This window comes from Balaenoptera ricei, chromosome 5 (genome assembly GCF_028023285.1).
Source record: "Balaenoptera ricei isolate mBalRic1 chromosome 5, mBalRic1.hap2, whole genome shotgun sequence".
Taxonomy (NCBI): domain Eukaryota; kingdom Metazoa; phylum Chordata; class Mammalia; order Artiodactyla; family Balaenopteridae; genus Balaenoptera; species Balaenoptera ricei.
This window is the reverse complement of record NC_082643.1, coordinates 133,918,029-133,940,699: the sequence shown is the minus strand read 5'-3', so window position 1 is coordinate 133,940,699 and position 22,671 is coordinate 133,918,029.

The window sequence follows — 22,671 nt, the reverse complement described above, 5'->3', positions numbered from 1 at the left end:
TATAATTATTCTAAGATTTACAATGAGATTATACATACAAATATCTTGCATAGTCTCTGGCTATTAGTAAACCTTGAGTATATTTTAGGTATTAGTGATATTTTCCATATTTGATCTTCACACTAACAAAGCTATCAAACAAATTGGTTGTTCCTCAACTGTGTGCATCCAAGTAAACTTACGTGTGAATTTCTAAAAGGAATGAATGCATCAGTAGGAATTTTAAATAATTTTAATATTTAACTTTATGTCCAAAGTAAGATAACATAAAGAGGTACTCTAAAATAAGATGAACTTTTTGTCTATATGCATGACTCAATCAACTATTATTACCAAAGATTCAACTGCAAAAAAAGCAGTAAAACCTGCCCCCAAATGCCTTTAGCCTGATGTTCTAAATGCTAAGTGACTATTTCCTTTTCTTAAAGTACATCATTGATATTGTTAACCATATTCAGCTCAGTTCTTCCTTTTATAATAAGCCAAATACATTAATTTACTTTCTGAAGCTGCATAAAGGAAGGAATAATTATTCTCTACCTCTGTGGTGACAAGTGTCAATTTTTTCCAGCCCTCACAGGGTAAGTTAAGTCCTACTACATCCACAGGAAAAGGTTTTTCTGCTCAGGGTCTCTTCACCTGACCTCAGGAGGAATCTGGGAAATAATGCTCTAGTTTCTTCTGTGTTTTTTTCTTGGTTAAAATGTCTTTATCTTATATTCTATTAAACCTACTATAGTTTTATATTGTATATAACTTGGAGGTATATAAAGAAAACGGACTTACTGTAATTTAAAGTAATGAAGAATAACTAAAGAATCTCCTATTTTCAATATTGACTCTAAGTGTTTTTACTCTGTGTAATTTTCCATTGTCTTAAAATATAAAATGATCCCAAAATTTCTACATCACATATATATTTGGTCTATTTATGTAAAAATTATAAATTGATACTGAGTCAGAAATTAAACATGGTAACATAAAATACTAAGAGATTCCTTAGTAGAGTTTGTTCATAGAAGGACCAGTGTTATTCTGGAATTCTGCAAGATGGTTTTTCACGTACATCCTGTTAAATCAGAATCACTGATTTCTTTCTTTCATCTATGCTGTAAGTCACTAACCAAAAATATCAGGTAATGTTCCTGGATATACTTCTGTTCATGCTTCAGTAATGCAGTAATTGCAGTTTTATTTCTTGAAATGTTTTTAACTGCTAGATATAATAGCAGAAAGTATTCTAACACCATGTTCTTTGAGTTTGCGTAATAGGGGAATATTGAAAAGAAAATGACCTTAGTATTGATTAATATCAATTAATTAACTAATACTTGGCAAGTAATTAATAATTAACAATTAATCTATTTGAGAGATCAAATCTTCTATTGAACCAAGGTTCGGATGCCAATGTGTTTCTTTATTAAAATCCTTGGTCTGAGCTTGGGCTAACCCTAGGATATTTGGAATCATTTATAATCCATGTACTTTATGATAGAGGAGCCAAGAAAACAATACACCAACAGTTCCTATAAGAGAATATCTTACTTTCTTTCATTAGCAAAAATTAAACAAGTGGTACCTGTATCCTAATCCTATGATATTAGGGGCTAAATTTATGTAACCAGCTCTTGTATTTTTCTATCCTCTCTTTGTAATCCATAATATCCTAGGATGGATACCTTTTTTTTCACAGACTTTTATTGCATAAGACATAATGACCTATGTGTTTAAAAATTTCTTAATTGTTATGTTAGTGACACAATCAACATCCTTCATAACTGTATGAAATATTTCTTCTAAAATCATTTTTTTAAAATTTCCTCCTAAATGTGTCTTAAAGATGCATTTGTTTTATGGGTATGATAGCATTAATCCTTTGGCAATAGTTCCAAAACTTTAGCTGGACAGTTTTTTACAAAAACTAAAAATAAGCTGTATTTTATTGCTAACAGTAAACTGATTTATTGTTGTAAATGTAATTTTCATTAACCAAAGCTCACAATATTCAGTAGGTTATTCAACAACACAGACATTATGTACTCTATGAATGTGGAAATAATATAAGCTAATATGAAGGATATATTAAAAAGACAAATGTGACTGCTTTATCTTGGAATAATTCTAGATACTACTCAGTATGCTTCAGTGTTTGTATGTAAATAATTAAGAGAAATGGTCTTTATAACAACAATGCAAGTCAGTGACAGATACGAAATTATCAAATAAAAATAAAATTGTTTCAGCATACTTTATATCCTAACAGTGAAAATATATTTTGCACAAACTTTTAAAAGGAAAGTTTAAATTTAAAAAATGCTTTTTAAAATTCTGACTTAAAGAAAATATCCCTTTATATAAACATATCCCTTAATTCCATTACTTATTTTCTATTGCTTTGATCTCAGAAGTGATAGAATATTTGATTATTTTATTCTGCTGATGATATCTTTTTATGTGAGTCTACTTTTACTTCAAAATTTTATATTTGCATTCATCAAGAAAGTGTCATTTAATACCAGACAGAATAATAGATGTGAGCATCTTATCCTTTTGTGGAAAGACTTATACTGGAGTACAGACCAGTACTTGCCGTAGTGATTGCATTTTATTCTATTTAGAACATGTGAGCAGAAAATGTATACTTCTTGGTATTTAGAAAATAAAAGCTAAAGGTTATAGGATGGAGACTTCTGTTCGATTTCATGTTTTAAAGATTTTATTGTAAACCAATTTAGGTTTTAGACCTAGGAGGAGATTTGTAGACTGTCTTTGAGCTTTCTAGCTTTCCCATGATAAAATACATATGATTTTAAGATATAATTAAAGTAATCCAAGTGATTTTCCATATTTTTTAATTCCCTCTACAAACCAAAGAATCCATGATCCCAATCCTATTATTCTGTTCTTTTGTTATAAAATGGCTATTTATGGCATACTTTTTAAGAATTTAGGCTTCTGGGTCTTGAAGTTCTGGATTGAGACACTGCTTTACTTAATATTTTGATCATGTCTAACTACACAGGGCAATAGTCAAGTTAGCTCTCATAATAGCCAGAAGAAATGCCTCTCATCCAATTGGTCACAGGGCAGCTATCACCGAAACCAATTTCTTTATAATTAAAAGGTGCTCCCAGGCACTGTAAAACCTTGGAAGTTGCCCATGGATTGGGGGGAAGAGGGAGGATTTTTTTTTTCATAGACAGCAACCACATTGAAGCAATTTCTGAAACACACTGATAAGCTTTGCTTTTGAATTTACATTAAAGAGCTCAGTGGTTGATACCTGTGAGAACAGGTCACACTCCTAAACTGACTCATGTCCTGTAGAGATTAAGGACAGAGGCCTCTAGAAGATTAGCATGTCACTTGGTTTAAGTGACACACAATCCATTTTATTGACATGGACTCCATCCTGCAAAACAAGCACTTTTTGACTGAAATGTAATGAAAACTTGGTGTGCCTTTATAGACCAGCACACCATACATTTTTACACATTAGTGCTAGCTAATGTAGGCAGCGTCTGTAAATGAAGCCAGCAGTCCTCGTTATGGATGGTGTGTAGGCACTTGCCTCAGAATACTAATTCAGTGGAACATACCCAAGGAGATTTACATTACTTTTTAATTTTACCCAAGTCTTGCTATGGTCCAAAGTTATTAAGCGGTATTCATTGAATTCGGCAGGCTATTTACTTTGCATTGTTACGATTCCTATTGCATCTCGGCATTCAATTGTGAAGCCAAACAAGCTTTGATTTGATTTCTAATTGTTTGTTTTCAGTGACTTGAACCTGCGTTTGTCACTTCTGTGGGGAGCAGAAAGAACATCAGTGGGTAGGTAAAGAGTCCTCTCTTTTTATACTTTTAATGCCGTTCTAACACAAAGTGTGGTTTGGATTCCACCTCTGTAAGATAGAGCTTCATACAGAGATGTGAAACATTACTGAATTTAAAATGTGCAACTACATTGGAGGGCTGACATTTTATAATGCTTCTGCCAGCTATCTGGACTCCATTATTATGAGGAAATAAGCCTGTGATAACACCTTGGAAAATAATTCTATCATGTTTTCTCTTTTGTTTTTGATCTACAACATAAAAACACTGCATGTTCTGAGGTTGAAACAGAACAGAAAGCTGGCCTACCATGGCATTATGGGAAGATTTCACTAGAGAAAACGTATTACGCAACATGAAAACCATCATTTCCACAAACTGCATCCACTATTTTTAAAAATTTGGAAATACATATACAGAGACAGAGGGTAAGAAAAAAAAATAACATGTTGTACCACACTTTATGTGAATCACTTTAAGTCACTTTAAAACCTAAATTGCAATAACATATTAAAACTGGGTCAAACATCTGAATTATGATAGAAAGGTTCTTTTTAAAGTATCTGTTATTTTTTACAATATAATAATTTTCCTTGGTTATTCCCCATAATGAAATATATGCTTTGTTTGTTTGGTTTTTGTTTGTTTCCTCCTTCACTTCATTTGCTATATCAAACATGGAACTTAATTCTTAAGGCTATTGAGCACCTGAACACTTATAAGCAATTGCCATTAGTTGTTGCTTCTGGTTTAGTTTCATCTATTAGAACCAAAGTTGGTCAGCAGAGCAACTAAATCTGGACAGGTGAGAACAAACTAGTGCACTTGAAATAAACGCTTTGCATTTGAAACCCTTTCAGTTTAACCCTTCAGCAATAAACTTTGCAGAGCATGGAAGGCTATCTTTCTTGAATTTCTTGTGATTTATCCAGATTTAGCTCTATCTTGGAGTGTTGTTTAATGCAGCCCATTTTTCTGTGGAATTTATCCCATGAGATTCATGGTCATTTGTGGATGTTCTAGTTCACTGGTACAGTGTAGTCAGAGGGAATATCACCAGACCACAGAGGAATCTGAGTTTTGCCATAAACCCTGTTATAGGACAAATGCCACTTCACACGTTTGAGACTCAATTTCCCTCTCTATACAATTAACAGTCTTTGTTATATAACATCTGCTGATAATAAAATCCCATCATTTCCCCTCACTTCCTGTCTCAAATAAAATCAGGTATATTGAGTAAATTAATAAGGATCAATTACTTAGCTCTCATGACAAGCACTCTTGAAAGTTATCTGAGCAGATCACTCCAATAATCTCATCAACCATGAGTTATTCAGTTAGAAGAATGTCAGACCACACAGTGCAACAACCTCAGGCATTTTTAGGTCTAACTTTTAGAAGATGTTTTCTTGTCTTTTGGAAGAAAATGGTACAATGTAGCACAAAAGAGCACAAGCAGAGACTTTGGGGAGGTTGCTTAAACTTTTTAAGCCCAAGTTTCCTACCTGCAATAAATTGGGTACACATATAGCTACACTAACATAGAGTGTTGTAAGGATTGAATAATATAATATGTTCAAAGTTTGGTGAACAGCAGAACTCTGTTTATTTTCTCATCTTTTTTTTTTTACTTTTTCCATTCAAATGTTTTCTTTGAAATTAATGGAGAATTATGGGAAATAGTCTGGGACTCAAAAGTTGGAGTGCTGTCTTACTTGAGAAAGTGAGAGCAGGATGTCCTAAGGAAAGGTGAGACCTTCCGAGAAATGACCAGGAATTGCAATATTTCTCCTCTCATGGTCAGCAGTTAAGATTCATGGGTACCATTTGTTGTGTTTCGGAAACAAATTTTGATCCTGCAGTATAGTCCCAATACCATCATCCCGTGATTGTCTTCTCCCCCCACTTGCCTCCAAAAAAGAAAATTCCTCCAGGCATTCACAGAATTTTGCCAAATAATGAGACAGTAAAATGGAGAGAGCCTGGACGGGGAATAGTCAGGATGATGACAAACTTTTGTCATTTTTCATTAAGTGATGTAATATTCCATACCTGTTAAAACATGATACTATAAATGCTGATACAAATGCATGTCTAAGATACATATTTGAAGCAAAACCTTGCAAAATGCTTCATATGCACTGAAAATTTATGCAACACTCCTACATAATACGTTGGTAACAGGAATAAACTCTGGATAGTGATAATGTGGTAGAAAGAAAGAAGCTGAGGAGGGAAGCATTTACTTTTGCCCTTATATCCTTATAGATATATGTTAGAATTTAATAGTATTACTTCTATAATTTCAACAAAGTAGAGAAAACTTCATCAACAGGAAATAATTTTTCTTAACCTTTTTGGTTGTTTCTTTGGGTGGAGGGGCGCTCTAGAATTGGATGGAGGTAGAATGTGGATTTGGCAGCTGATAACTTCCCCTCTACCCAAGATCTGGGCATTAACAATAGGGGGAAGTTGCTGTATGAGGTAAGAGGAGTAATTTTGTTCTTCACGCTTACAACAGAGCATACACTCAAGGAAGAGAAATCGCAGAATCTGTGAAGACCTAGTAAGATAGAAAAAGGCATTGGGAATTTCAAGTGATAGAATAGCCAACGGATAAACTGTGAAAATATGTTTGAAATGCTGCCGTAGAAACCATTCTCTGTTATCTCTAAATTTTTGTTTAAATCTAAGTGGCTCATGGTCTGGGGACTGTCTATCATCTATCTCTCTATATCTCTATCTATGTATCAGCTGACACCAGTGAAAGGAATGAATTTTTTCTCTGGGATGACATGCCACAAAATAAAAATAACATGTGATTAAGAGACCTGACGGCACAGTGTACCAAAGGAGCATGATTCTCTATAAATTCAAAGAATTCCAGGGAAGTGCATGAAATTCTCCAGAAGAGGCAGTTTTAGGCAAATCTATATAGGTTTCACAGGGTAGAGAGGACACATCTGTTATATGAGTTGCATTAAAAAAAGAAAACTAATAAAATTTAAGTTTCCTTTTTAAAAAATAGAAGAAATCTTGGATATAATTACCATGAAAATGAAAAACAAACTGAACAATGAAAAATATATAAATCTATTAAAAAGCAGGAAATCATCCACTCTGGGTTCAAAAGGTGGACAAACCTTCCTCTTAGGTAAAGAAAAAAGTAGTGGGACAAAAAAAAAATAGCATGGTAAAAAGAATGGAATAAGAGTGCAAAATAGTCATTATGGATTTTGGTAAAGGGGGGAAATGTGGAGCTTCTGTTGACCTTTTGGTTCCAAAGCTTTAGTAACTTGATTTTATCTTGAGGAACAAATTGTGTTTTGTATTTTGCTTGAGAGGCAGCATTAGTTTTTGAGAATGAGGACAAGGAGAGGCTGTGGCTTCACCTATATAAATTCCAATCCAAAATCATGGAAGAGAGGAAAACAGTGCTGTAAGTTTTCTTAAATGTTTCTTAACTCACAAGGTGCTTTCTCTAGGAAAGAAATGAGTAAGCTCTGTTAGTTAATATCTAAGGATAAAATGTTGATCTGAGAGAACCAGATATATAACACCTTCTTTCATTGCTGAATTAAAATACTATTGAGATAGAAAGACTAAGGAGTTGAGTAGATGGAGATCAGAGCAGGACCTTATTGCTGACAAAGTTAGGTCTTTAAAACGTGACTTAATTTGAGGGCCAAATGGACTCAACGTGGAATCCTAGTCTTTACCTTGGGATATCTCACAAATGAACATTTTTAGATTTAAAGAATCTGCATAACTACCCAGGGGCACTGCGTTACCCAGTATGGGTTGTGGAGAAGTCTCTGCAGTAGTTAAGGAATTATGATAGGTTGGTTCTACCAAATTGAGACACCTGGATCAGTGATTGTGACATAAAGATCAGGTAGCTGACTCCACCTTGGTGGAGAAAAAATGGGATGCTTAAGAAGCCAGAAATAAAAGAGAAAATTAATACCCCGTGGATAAATGTGAGAATTTTCAAGTGGTTCCTAGGCACAAGATAGTTTTAAGGAAATATATTTGAATTCTTAATTCTCACCTTAACATACTTACTCTATTTTAAAAATGATCCACTTGAGAATGAATCTTTCAAAAACATGCCTTCTTCATATTACAAAAGAAAAGCATAACATGCTTGCATCAAAAATTTCACTAAAAGACATTGTTTAGGATCTGAAAATGTCCACAGTGCCACACAAGTGACAAAGACACTGAGAAGGAAATATATTGAAGAACACAACACCTGCAGGCGTTATACCCAAAGAAGAAATGACAAACCATGGAGTCTGTGTGTCTTCTACGTTACAAGACCAATACAGACATTTTCCAAAGTGCTCGTAGCAACCTGTCCTTCAGCTAGCAGCATATAAGAGTTTCTGTTGTTCAACATTCTTGCCAACCAATGTTGTGAGTGAGCAGTGTTAGCTCATTCTGTTTTCAATTTGTATTTTTTCTGATAACTAATATAATCAGGAATTTTTTCCACCTGAGACACTTGAATTTTTATTTTCAATAAAATGCTTTGCCAGGTCTTTTGTCTACTCTTCTATTGGAATATTTGTCTTTTTCTTGCTTGTTTTACATGTTCTTTGTATTTTCTAAATCGGAACTCATGATTACTAACTGTGTTTCAAATATCTGTTTATATTCAGAGACTTTGATGTTCATTTAATTTTTTATGAGTCTTTTGAAGAAAAGGACTTAATTTATCAGTGTTATCCATTAAGCCATCTGAAATTAATTTTGGTAAAAGCAAGGTAAGGTAATTTTTAAAACCTGCGTAAACAATCAATCCATCAGTATTTAGTCCATAATCCATCTACTCCACTGATTTGCAGTGACATCTCTGTTAAAGCCATCTTCCTTAAGTATGTGGGTCTGCTTCTTAGATCTTTATTCTGTTCCCCTGTTTTATTTGCCTTTCTTTGTACCATTTTCATATAGCCTTAAACATCTATAGCTTTTTAATAAGTAGTTACATGTGGAACTGGAATGGCTTGTTCCTTCTTTCTCTCCTTTTAGGAATTCCTTTGTTGTTCTTCCAAATTAATTTTGGAATAAAGTTGTCAGGTGGGAAAAAATATACTGTTGTGATTATGATTAGAATCATATTAAATCTATACCTCAATTTAGAGATAACCATCTTTATAATATGATTTTTTACCTATGAATATGATATAACTTCTTTTTCAAACCATTCTAAGTGTCTTTCTTTTGATTTTAGTATATTAACCTTCAGTGTGGCAACTGGGATATTGACACTGATACAATCCACTGATCTTACTCAGCTTTCCCCAGTTTTACAAGTATTGGTTTGTTTGCATGTATGTGTTTTTAGTTCCATGTAATTTTATTACACCTGCAAGCTTTTGTATCCACTACAGTTAAGGTACAGAACAGTTTCATTACCATGATGATCACCCCTGTTATTTTTTATAACTACATTCACTTCCCTCAATTCCTTCCCCCAACCCTTAACCTCTGGCAATCACAAATATGTTCTCCATTTCTATAATTTAACATTCTAAGAAAGTTATGTAGATTAAATCATACAGTATGTGACCTTTTAATATTGACTTTTTCAAACAACATAACTCCCTGGAGGTTCTTCAAAGATTTTACATCATGTTTCAATGGCTTGTTCCTTTTTATGGCTGGGTACTATTCCATGGTATGGATGGACCACATTGTGTCTGGGTTAATTCCAGTGATTGACTAAAATAAAGTTATAATAAACATCTGTACACAGGTTTTATGTGAACAGAAATTTCCATTTCTCTGGGTTAAATCCTCAAGAGTGCAAGTGCTGTGTCATATGGTAATTGCATGTTTAGTTTTATTTAAAAAAAATAGAAACAGCCAAATTGTTTTTCAGAGTGGCTCTACCATTTTATATTCCCACCAGCAATATATGAATGACCCAGTTTTCTGTCTAGGTAACTTGCAATAGTTGCTCTTAAATGTTAGCTCTGGGGAAAGTCAGCTATCATAAATGACTACCCTGAAACTGCCATGCTGCAAAAAAGCCCAAGCCTATGGAGAAGTTTTGGAAGAGAGACATCATATGTAAAGAGAGGGAAGCATCAAAGTGCCAGGGCTGTGAGTGAAGAAGCCTCAGGTGCCATGCTAATTCTGTGTGGGGCAGAGATAAACACACAGTCAAGCCCTTCTTGAACTCCTGACTCACAAAATTATGGACAACATAAAATGACAATATTAAGCCATTAAATTTCTGGAGTAATTTGATGCAAATGGTAGACAGTTCAGAAAAATTATGTAAAATTAATATTAATTATGATTATTTATAAGGGTAATCTTTGATATTAATATCCTTGGTTTTACTAAAGTACTTTTAAACATGAAAAGAAAATCATTTAAATGCCAAATATAAAAGTGGAAAAATGGTATGAACACACAATTAAGTCAAGAAACATAAAAGACTAATAAGCATGAGTGTAATGAATTATACAGCTTCACTCTTAATAGAAATTGAAACTTAAAAAAATATAAGATGCCATTTCTGGCTCATGATACTGGCAAACTTAAATGCACTCACCATTTGTAAGGATAAAAAAATATGATACACACACATATATATATATAATATGTATGCATATTCACAGAAACACACATATATATTGAAATTACTATGTAATATATTTAATTTTTTGCAGTTGACTGATTATTTCTTTGTTATATGCTTTTTATTTTATTTTTCTCTAAAATCTCAAAATAAGTAAAACATGTTCAGAAAAATACGTAATATTTTCTGAATTCTAGATTCCACACTTATAATAATTAAATTATATATTTTAACATCTAAATGCAAATTTTGTTTATTACATTTTCTAAATGTTAATTTTAAGCCATCAGCAATGTTATCATTACCAGAATAATAAATTAATAAATGTTTGAGATTCTTAGGCTGATATTATGAATGGGTTGAATATTTTAAGGGAAAAAATAAATGCTATGAAAATTTATTAGAATTGTTGAAACATGTAGAATTTCCTCTCATTTTGGCACCATAAGAGTATAAATTTTTCTGGAGAAAAATGTTGTAACCCTTTTTCCTGGCAATTAGATCAGGAATTAATTACCTAGAAAATATAGTTTTCCATTTAATTCTGAAGAGTCTGAAAGAGTTCATCCTCCTCCCCCTCTCTCCAATGAGAATCCTGTGTATTAGTCTTAGATTCTTTCATATAGTACTTCCTGTTCCCTCTTTTGTATGTAGGAACAAATAAAATACAGTACACTTAACATTTACAAAAATATTGTTGTAACCTTTACATATTTTCCATTAAGTTAATTTTTTGAACAAAGAAAAAGTTTTTTGCAGATATGTATAATTTAACACTACCTTTATATATGTCTTCTGTGACCAATATAGCAAGCTGCAACTTAAAAGAATTAGCACAGAAGAGAGGAAAAATGTTATCTCTTCAAATTTTGTTTTCCTTCCTCCACCATAAACATTTGTTATTAATATTTTTCTTTTCTTTTCTTTTTTTCTTTTTTTCTCCTCTCCCTCCTCTTATCCTCATGGTATTCTGTGTTCACAATATCTAATATGTGAAAAGGGTAAAGGATTGTATTTCTTCACATAGCCCTTATGTATTTATTAAGTATTGCTTATTTTCCCATTATAAAACAAAACACAGAACAATCCGTCCGCCAGAAACAAAACAAAAATAAACATTTAGTTCCATTTGGTAACATTGGTTGAATAAGACTTTCCTCCTTTTTTCTGTCTTTTATTCTTTCATGTTGGAAACATTTGAGTACCTACCATGCATAAGGCAATAAACTAAATATTGGTTGTATGATGGTGAAGAATAGAAAAGTAATTTCATACCCAATGCGAGCTGACATTCTCATAGAGAGAATATGCTTTCAATAAATATTTATTTACATTGAGTCAAAAATAAATCTCATCAGTGAAAAAGTGATCTCTGTCGGTTAAAGGATTCTTAGTGTCTGTAAGGTAGCAACAAGCGAGATGCTTAAGAGAAATTATCTGTTTTTCAGACTAAACCCTGAGATAGTTCTCTATTTTTTCCTTTTTTTCCTAATGAGCAAATAGAATGATATCCTGTAAAATGTCCTAAGTAAGTTCACTGCTCTCAGACAGGTTAACTTAATCCAGAAATTTATTTTTTAATCATCTAAAGGAAAGTATGGGTTCCTTAGTAATCAACACAATTCTTACATAAAAGGCTTCCCACAATACTGGGTGAAAGTGTTTCAAGTTTTACTCATTAATTATAATGGATGGTATTAATATATTATAACAACCAAATAAGGCATATTCTTTAACAGCCAATAGTGTATAGCATATATGTACATAAATAGTACATAAACAGCATATAGGAAAGTAAATAAAACTACCTGTGTGTTTCTGTCTTTTATGTTGTTTGGATTCATTTAAAGGCAATATTTTTCTGATAAGAAAAATCGCCAGTAGTACCTCATCCCCCCCCCCCAAAAAAAAAAAAAAAACAGTGGATTCTCAACGTATGAGTTGTGTGTTTTTACTAATGTCATGTGACAATTAAAAAAACAACAACAAATCTATACTTCAAAATGAATAGTTTCCCCTGTGAAAGTGTATATTCTGTTGCTGTATTTGATTCTATTGCTATTGTCATCGCTATAACTCTTTAGAAACACTCATTTTAAATCCCCTTAGCTAACATTTATCTACAATTTAAAATGTCTAGGCAGTGTCCTAAATGCTGTACTAATATAAATTCATTCAATTTATAAGAGAAGCCTATGATTTAGGTGCTACTGTTATCCACACTTTATAGAAGAAGAGACCAAGTCACCGAGAGCATACATACCTTGGTCAAGGTCTTCTAGCTGCTAAGTGGCAGAGTTGGGATTTGCTCCGTGATGTCTAGCTCCAGCCTCTGGATATTTAATTATGAAGCTATTATGTCTTTTTATACAAGCCTAGGGCACATTTTAAATATATTATCATTGGTGACAATTTTTTTGAGGATGCTTTTGCTACTTGGAAAGAGCCAAATGTAATTTAAAATTACATCTGGTGAAAAACATGGATATTCATGCTTGGCAATAACAGCCATTTAAAAAACTCAATTTTGAAGAATGAGATGAATTTTTATATAGCCTGTAAACAGCTCTTACAACAATTCTAAAAGAAGCAAAGTGCAAAATTGTATTTAAGGATGGCCATTATACATAAAATTATTTTATAGTGTCACAAAGAAACTATTGCTAAAGTTAAAACCCCCACTTAGACATATAGTTTAAGTTCACTCTTTGTACGCTCCTTTCTGGCACAGTGCCTACAACATTTTTAGTTTTGAATGTTTAATTGTTTAATAAATTACTTGTGTGTATCTTGCTAAGAACATTTTCTTGGCAAATTGCTTTGTGAGAAAATATATAACTTGAAAATCTTTACATAATTTCAGCATACATAAAAGTAGTATGAATTAATTTTCCATGTTTAAACATTACCATAATAAAAGCATTTTTACATACCTAACCAGGTTATTCTTTGTAAAAATTATCCCTGAATAATAAGAAGTAAGGAATACTGAGATTGTTTCAATTAAGGTTCCTCCTGGAATTAAAAAAAAAAGGCACACTCAAATAGAGTAATTTAGAATATTTTAATAAAGAGGTTATTTACATAGGTTTCGAAAGGTTAAAAGAAAGCTTGAGAATTACAGTGGGAAACCCTCAACCTCTTATCATAAGAGAAGGTAGGAATTACCTGAACTAATTGAGGGATCTGTAGTCATATTTACAGAAGGAGGCCATTTACCAGAGCTGCAGCCTGGAATGCAGTCTCTGCTAACTTAAGGTCTGGATGGAGATGCTGAGCTGGGAAAATAAATAACTCAATGCCTCTCCCTCCTCCCACCCTTATTTCCTATTGGTGTTTTCCATTGGCTAAACTCAAGTTCTTGAAGTCGGAGAGTAAGGGAGTCCTGTTGATGCAGTGCATAGAGACTCACATACTAGGACACGGGCCAAGTGGGATAAGGGCAGAAACTTGGAACAACACGTCCCGGAAGTTGGGTTAAACATAAATTTTTTCTATGATATGAACGGATTGCCTTAGAGTTGCATTCAATCCATGTTTGATTGTGGAATGATAAGTATGAGGCCATACTCATTCCTATGAAACAGGATTATTTCCATGTCACACTTACAGAGCAACATGAAAAAGCAGTTTACATTTTTTCCCTCTAATTCATTTCCTTTAACTCTCTCTTGAATCTACCCTAGTGAGAAATTGCCCCCTCTACGCCATTGAAATTGGGCCTGTCCATGTTCACAGTATCCTTCACATTGCTCAGTTCAGTGTCAAGCTTCCAACTGATCACTCAGGGCAACAGCCATGCCACACCCTTTTCACCTAAGTTGTAAAAATTATGGACATAGAGTTGTTCATTTTATTTGCTTATTATCCTTTTAATGTCTATAGAATCTGTAGTAATATTATCTCTTTTATTCTTGATACTGATATTTTGTATCCTGGCTCTTCATTTCATGATCAGTCTAAGTAGAGTTTTATCTTATTTTTAAAAATTGTTTTCAAAGGAGCAACTTTTGGTTTTATTGATTGATTTTACGTTGTTTTGGTATTTTAAATTTCATTGATTTTTGCTCTTACCTTCATTATTTCCTACCTTGCTTTTTGCCTGAAAAAGTCTTTAAGGTAGAAACTTACACCAGAGACAAGCAAAGTATGCCCAAATCTGGACTGCTGCCCGTTTTTCGTGAGTAAAACATTATTGGATCTTACTCACGTGCTCATTTATTTATATATTGTCTGTATCTGCTTTTGTAATTTATAGATTGTGTAATTCTTTTGTAAAGAATTATTGTAATTATTTTTGTCCTATTAAACAGTTAACTTGGTTAGATTCCATCTCTGAACTTTCTCCCTGCTGTAGTTGGCAACAGACTTAATTCTCCACTCAGTTCTTTCAGCTTCCAGTTGATGGTTTTATTCAAGGCCCACTGGGGTCTTCCCAATGTATGTGAAGTGGGCATGCCAGTACTGGGGATAATTTTTAATTCAGATTTATGGGTTTAATCCCTTTGAGCCTTCCACTCTTCAAGAATTCTCCCTTTATCTTCCCATCTGATCTTCCAGCTCTGAAATCTGTCTTCCAATACATCATGCCAATAAGCCTCTGTTTTTGTGCCACCTGAAATGTGTGCAGGGTGGGGAGTGCCTTCTAGCAGACAGCAGCAAACTCAAAATATTATCCTTACACTTTCTGTCCTTCAAGAATAAAACCCTTCTAGTTCTTCTATCTGGTCATCACTCTCCATGCTTTCAAATACTTTTAAAAAATAGTTTGCTCACATTTTATAATTATCTGTGGGAGGGTTAGTTCTGCCGTGACCAGAAGGGAGAACTACTTCCCCTACAGTTTTTTCTACTTACTTTTTCTATTCTCTATGGAGGATAGTATAAATGATGCACATATTATTCCATCTTCAAAGAAATGTATGGTACTCAGTCTAAAGCAACATTGTCCAACCTTAATCTACTATGGAGTGCCACCTCCAGAGATCCTATTTCAGAAGATTTCAAAAATAGTTCTGCTAGACTGATTAACAGACCTAAAATCCAAGTGATTTGTGCAGGAGTCCAAAAGTGTTGAAATAATCTTAATAAAAATGTGCTCTTTTCCCTCTAAATAGGGGGAAACATGAATAGTTTTCCTGGGAGAAAGATTCCTGATCCCAAACCCACAATGCCTCTACTTGTTTTAGTAATGGGATGAAGGTAAAAGTACAAGAGTATTATGAAATTCCAAAATTGAAGAAATAATTAATATATTCAACTTCTGTAAACAAGTCCAAGTTGTATCCTCTTTTCAATTAGATACATGTCATTGCTTCCTTAGAGTTCAGATAAATGTTATGGTTTTTATCTTCTTTTCAACTAGATAAGTATCACCACTTCTTTAGAGTTCAGATAAAGGTCCCCTGTTTTTTTAATACAGAGTGAGGTTAAATCATGCCAAGATACCCAAAGGCACAGACCAGGGAGTCCTGGTATTAGTAATGTTTCTAATCCTTTAAAATATTCTGAGTGGTAGTTTTTTGTTCAAAGATAATTTTCCTGTTGGGTTCCTTTTTTAATTTTTATTTTATATTGAAGTATAGTTGATTTACAATGTTGGGTTAGTTTCAGGTGTACAGGAAAGTGATTCAGTTATACGTATACGTATATATATTCTTTTTCTTTCTGACTTACTTCACTTAGTATGATAATCTCTTAAGTCCATCCATTTTGCTGCAAGTGTCATTATTTCATTCTTTTTATGGCTGAGTAATATTCCATTGTATATATATACCACCTCTTCTTTATCCATTCATCATCGATGGACATTTATGGAGGTTCCTTAAAAAACTAAACATAGAGCTACTATAGGATCCAGCAATCCCACTTCTGGGCATATATCCAGAGAAAACCATAATTCAGAAAGATACATGCACCCCAATGTTCATTGCAGCACTATTTACAATAGCCAGGACATGAATGATAATTCTTTTAACTTCCATTATATAGATGTTAAAACTGTGGATCACGGAATTTGAGTAATTAATCCAAAACTACACAGATATTCAGGGACAACACTAGTATTAAATTCATCTTTGTACATCCTAAGTCCTTGTTATTTCCAATCTACCATACTAATTTTTACTATCTTCCTTCCTACACCTGATTTTGCTCTATTTTTTATATTTTTCATAGATGGAGTCATAAACCTAGGAACAATAATTGAACTCTCTTTTCCTCCCGCCTCTCTCTTTTTCCAATCAAATTCCAAATCCTACATTATTTCCCCCCAAAACTTGCCCTGAATCCTATTCATCCCTAGACTCACTATCATCTTTCATGTGGAGTATCAAAATAGCCTGTGCTACCTATCTTTGCATCTTACAGTCTTCTTAGCATAATCTCCTTTAAAAAAAAAAAACAGAAACAACAGAATCATTTTTTCTCTCCTAATTAAATATTTTGACTAATTCCCTATTTATACCTGATAATGTCCAAGTCATTGAAATGGAATTAAATTTCCTTCACAATCTGCTTCCTCTCTTCCTCTTCTACATTATCTTCGGTTTCTTCTCCTCATAACCCCTTTTTCCCACTAACCGCTTTAAAATTCTGATGATTCTGAAATAGGTCCTCTCACTGCTGAGTGCGTTGGTTCAAATTGTTCTTTAACACTGTAATGTTTTTTCTCTTTTCGAAGCCACTAATCTGATCCTATTTCAGCACTCACCTAATCTCCATTTATTTCTGTGATTCTATGATTTTTTTCCACTGATTTTTTTCAGACATTAATGATGGGAATAATTATACCCTTAGAATTTCTACTCATGTTGCTTCTAATTTCCATGTTAAGTGCCATCCTGAGATTTACATTTCTAGCCTTTCTCTTTTCGCTCATTCACTTCTACCAAAAGGAGATGAGTAACTTTACTGAACAGTTAATTTAGTAGGAATAAACTAGGCATACTTGGAGAACATTTCTCCTTTCTTTGTGAGCTACCTGTCTATAAGAAGCAAGCATACTGCTCTGTTCCTTCTGTTACCAAACCTGGATTTGGGTCTGCTCACATGATGCATGATTGTAAAGCCAATCTACTGACACTGGGTCGTGGTGAAAGAATGCAGGGGTCCAAGCGCATGATCAAAAGACCTGAACTTCCCAATGACTTTCAGGGAAGGGTTTTAAAGGCAGTATGAGGGAGGGGGGCTGCACGGTGCATGGTCAGCTTGTGCTCAATTCTCAGATTGATTGGCATCAAGGTGAAATTTCAAGCATCATCAGTATTCTGGTTTCAACCCCTCTGGGGTCTATGTGCTTGCAATTGGCAGTTTCATCTGGTGGGGTCTGCTTCCTATAAAAACAACTTAGGAATGTGTGTCAGACCTTTATCTGTATCTTTCAGGGAACTGGGAGTTCAGTGACTCTGATATGTGGCTGATTTATAGTCTAAGTTGTTAACCAATTTCCCAGCCCAACAGTTACTCTTTTCTTTCTCCATCTTCATGTTTCCTAACCATTAACTCTTAAGCCAGTCTTTTGAGACTCAGGGAAGGGCTAGGAGATTTTTACTTCAAAGGACAGGGACACAGGTGCTAGCATATGGTTTCACTTCCTGCTGTAAATTTTGTAAGAAAACTCCCCAGGTATGAGGAGCTGCACATATACAGCCCTGCCTATGATATGTGCAAATTAATGAACAGAAACCTCAATTCAATAGAGATGGGAGACCAGAAAGGGAAGCTGTCATGCCCTGCAAGTATTGCAGAACCCAACAGGAAGAAGAAAGACTCCTCTTCTTTCCTCAGAAGGACTCAGCCAGTGAAAAAGTCCATAGGGCTCTATAGCCCTCCCAACTTCCTTTTCCCCTCTATAAAGTGTTCTCCTTCCCTTGCCATGCAGGGACTTGCCTGTGGCTAGCCATGGTTGCAGACCTCAATTTGCAATTCTCTGTTCACCCAAAATAAACCACCTTTGCTGAGGAAATATATGGCAGTCTGCTTGTTTTAGGTCAGTATGTGGATGTTAAGAGTGTTTCATTCTGGAAGTCAGTATTAGGGACCCACTGGCACACAACAGATGCCATATTCTCCAGCAGCAGCTTTACCACTAACAGTGTTGTCGCTTTCTTCTCCATCTCTTCCTTTTGCCTCTTTTAATTGAAGAAGGGGTGTTAAGTCTTGGATTTTTTCAACCTCTAAAATAGTCAAGTATCCACTAGTACCTCCAATACTTTGGCCTTGTACATTATTTTATTTAATCTTCAAAACAGTTCCAGGTGGTAGGTATTATTATTAATATTCTCACTCTACGGGTCATGGAACTGAGGCTTAGAATTGCTAAATTGCTCAAAATCTCTCATCAAGTAAGTGGTAGATGGAGGACTGAACTCAGATCTGTCTCTGAGTACTCTTCACTTCTACCCTATTCTGTTCTTAATTTATTTCTTCCTTTGTGCTTCTAGAAAAAAAAAAAACTATTCATATTTGCATACTAGTATATATTGTGTTTATTTTCAGGATTGTCTGTTAATAATTTTATTCTCAGTCACAGTATAGTGAGTTTGAGGGAATATATCAAATCCTAAGAAGTATAGAGTAGTGTTTCAGTGAATTTAACTCTGGAATCAAACTGCATAACTTTAAATCTGTTTTATACCACTTTTAGTTGTGTGACCTTGGACAAGTCACTTAACTAAGTCCTAGTTTCCATGTGCGTAAAGGAACAGGCTCCCAAAACAGTGTTTGACATAAAGAAAAAGAGCAATAGATAAAAGTTAATCAGCACTGGTCCAGGTTCTGTTGTGTGTAGGCATGTAATATATGGTTGTTGAATGAATAAATGAATTAATGGGACGACCATAAAAAGTCCAAAGTGGTTTGTTCACACTAGGTTTTACTGTATATTCTATTGAGAACCTTAATTCAGTGCAGAGACTTACAAAAAAATGCATTTATTCCAAAGAACTTATATAAAAATTAAATTAGGATCTCCTCTTTTGTTTTTAGTCTTGACTGATAAGCTAAACAAGAAATTGTCTTGATATTTATGTATTTTCACAGTGTTTCGTTATCTCAAATTATATTATCTGCTTTTATTCTCTGTCATTATCACTCATACTGTAGACACTAAATTTAGCATTTAACACATTGGTACTATTTACAAAATTCAAACAACACTCAACTGTAACAGATAGCCAAATGCTGAAGCCCAGAAAACATTCCTAAAGTGGTTCCTAAAGTGCTATGAACACTGACAGTATTACCATGGACAAGGGAAAAGCTCCTCAGGTCACATATTAAGGTAGAAAGTATTTAAGTAGTGTGCAATTCTTAAAAGTTTCTGAAGAAGGCAATAAAAATTTATTTACTTTATGCCTATGTATGAAGAGTTTCACAGAAATCTAAATTCAATCTGAAAACACAAATGGATTTTTATAAAAGCTAATGAGACTTTACTTAACTTTACAGTTTCTGTTCTTTTTAGACAAACTATCCTCTCCTTTTGTTGCTTTACCTTTTGAATTTCATAAAACAAAGGTAATTAATCTCAAATTAATACTAAGTTTCACTTGTGTCTTACTTCTGTCCCACCAGTGCTACTATCTAGTGTACAATAGATACAGGATCTAAGAATGACAAATCTCCTTTTAATCAAATTCCCTCTACGTTTACCTTTATTAAATATGAATTTTCAATAACCTTTTCTTGAAGTAAGAAAATGAACATTTTTACATTTAAAAGGTACTGTGTTTTCCAAACTTTATCCATTAAGCACACACTTCAAAAAAGAAACAAATGTGAAAGTACATTTGGCATATCATCTTCAAGTACCTGAAAGAAACCTAGAGGAATTGATTTTGGAATATCAGCCCTTTGTCACCGATTTGTACCTTTCCTGGCACTCTTTTTCAGATCCTCCACAGGTCGTTGTAATACACCAACAATAGTGTTTTTACATTCCTGCCCTGTAACCTGTGGCATATCAGCTAGAAGGTTTGCAGTGGATCAGACGGACTGAGAGTAACACTTCTATCCAGGGCAACCATTACTGTTGAAATCACAACCTTAGGTCTCCATCTAGTAAACGTGAACAGCAAGTGTTTCCTTGTGTTCTCCCTTTAATCACTACCATACTCTTAAGTCCTCACTATGTGCTAAGTATTGTGCTAAATGCTAAATTTTTTTATTATTAAATCATTTTGCTTATGGAGAAGAATTAGTGCATATAGTAAGAGATAATGAAGAGCTAATTTTCCTGTTCTCATCCTCAGTGCATAGTCCAAATCTTAGAGTAAGCATTATTTATTTTAATAATTTTTTATTCTGTTTATTTTCATACAAATGCAGGAATAGTCCAAAAAGCCAGATGCCCTTCATCCAGATCCACTAATTCTCACACTTTGCAACATTAATTTTGTTTTTGTCTCTATGAATCTATTTGTTCATACACATATTATTTTATTCTGAACTATTTGGGATTAAGTTGGGGGTATCGTATTCCTTTACTTCTCACTATTTCACAATGTATTTTCTAAGAACAAGCATATTCTCATATATAAGATACAATGCAACTATCAAAATCCCCAAATTTAAAGTTGTTACACTGTTACTATCTAATCTGCAATGCAGAGTCTCAAAGTATCCCCACACCCACACACATTACTAATTAATTACAGTGGGAAAAGAGTAATTTGACAGTGGAGACACCTGACATGTATCACACTAAGTGATGAAAATTAACATCATTAATATTGCCACAGTTTGTGCACAAATCTGACATTTTGTGCTTTCTGAAATGATGACATAATACAAGTCTAGGAAATCCTGCCAAAAATGCAACCTGAATCCAAATATGAGAATATATCAAACAAATTCAAATTGAGGATTCTGCTAAATAATCTGCTGTATCTGTCAAACATGTCAAAGTTTAGAAGACAAAGAATGGGTGACAAATTGTTCCAAATTAAACACTTCCTTTTAATGAAGTGGTAATTCTTAGAAGTGCAAATGTGATACTGCAGTTGTTCCCTTTATTTATCAGTGTATTATTGACTGCCTTCCTCCTCCTCTTATTTTTTATTCTGGCACACTTTGTTATTCTTGTTTTTTAAATGGTTATCTTTAATTTGTTTAAATACCATTCTTTTATATCCATGTCCTGACTTATATAAATGTTAGAGTTATAGATCCTCAAATATAAAGGAGAACATTTGGATAATTAATAGTCCTTCTTTCTCTATGTGTGTCAGTTGTATTATTTTCATTTTACCTTTTAAATTTAGGTCATAACATTTATATTCTGTTCTCTAGCTATAATTAAGTTTATCAGGGTTTTTCTATATGTTACTTCTAAAAATTACACATTGATAAATAGCATTTATAGTATTATAATTATATAAACATTATTCATTATAAAAACTAATTAATGTAATTAGATCAACTACCATCTGCCTTCTTCTGGGAGTTTCTCAAAACTTTTTTGTATTTTCTTATTTTTCAATGCTTCATAGTTTTATTTATTTACTTATTTCTTCTTTATGTATTTTCTATGACTTCAGTATAACTTTTTAAGAGTGTAGTAGTTATATGTAATGCGTCTTCTGGTTTGAAGGAGAATCTCTCATTTTATATATATTATGCTATTCAATTTTCTCAAAAACTCAGTGATTCAACTGTAAAGGTGTAGAAACGTAGGTATTATTTATTTACTGTTTCTTGTTTTTCCTTTATAATTCTAGTATGTTCATCAATTATACCCTGCCTGATAATCAAGAAATAAAATGATAATATAATTAGAAATTTATTCACTTAATATGTTTTTTACCAAAGGAAAAAAATATATATATATTTATATGTATGTATGTATGTCAGATACCTACAAGATGGCTAAAATGTTAAGGAATTTGTTGTTGAATTCCTGATATTGGGTCTAATGTTTCTAACAAAATCTGTAGATTTTGTCAACTTTTTTTTTTCATTATCTGATATAGACATGGACTCTCTATGTCTCTTCCCTCAACTTGTTTTCATCAGTTCCTGAAGATTTTCCAATAGAAAAGAGAACCAGAGAGTGAGAAAGTTAAAGAGTGAGAGAGCAATGGAGGGCGAGAATTAGAGAAAGCAGGGTGAACAGATAGGTAGATAAATACTTATCAGACGTGGGTCACCACCAGTGGTTCACCACAGCTTTACTATGATATTAAACTTCAACATAGGTTTAATGTGAAAGCCAGTGGCACTCCTCCAGGAGTCTT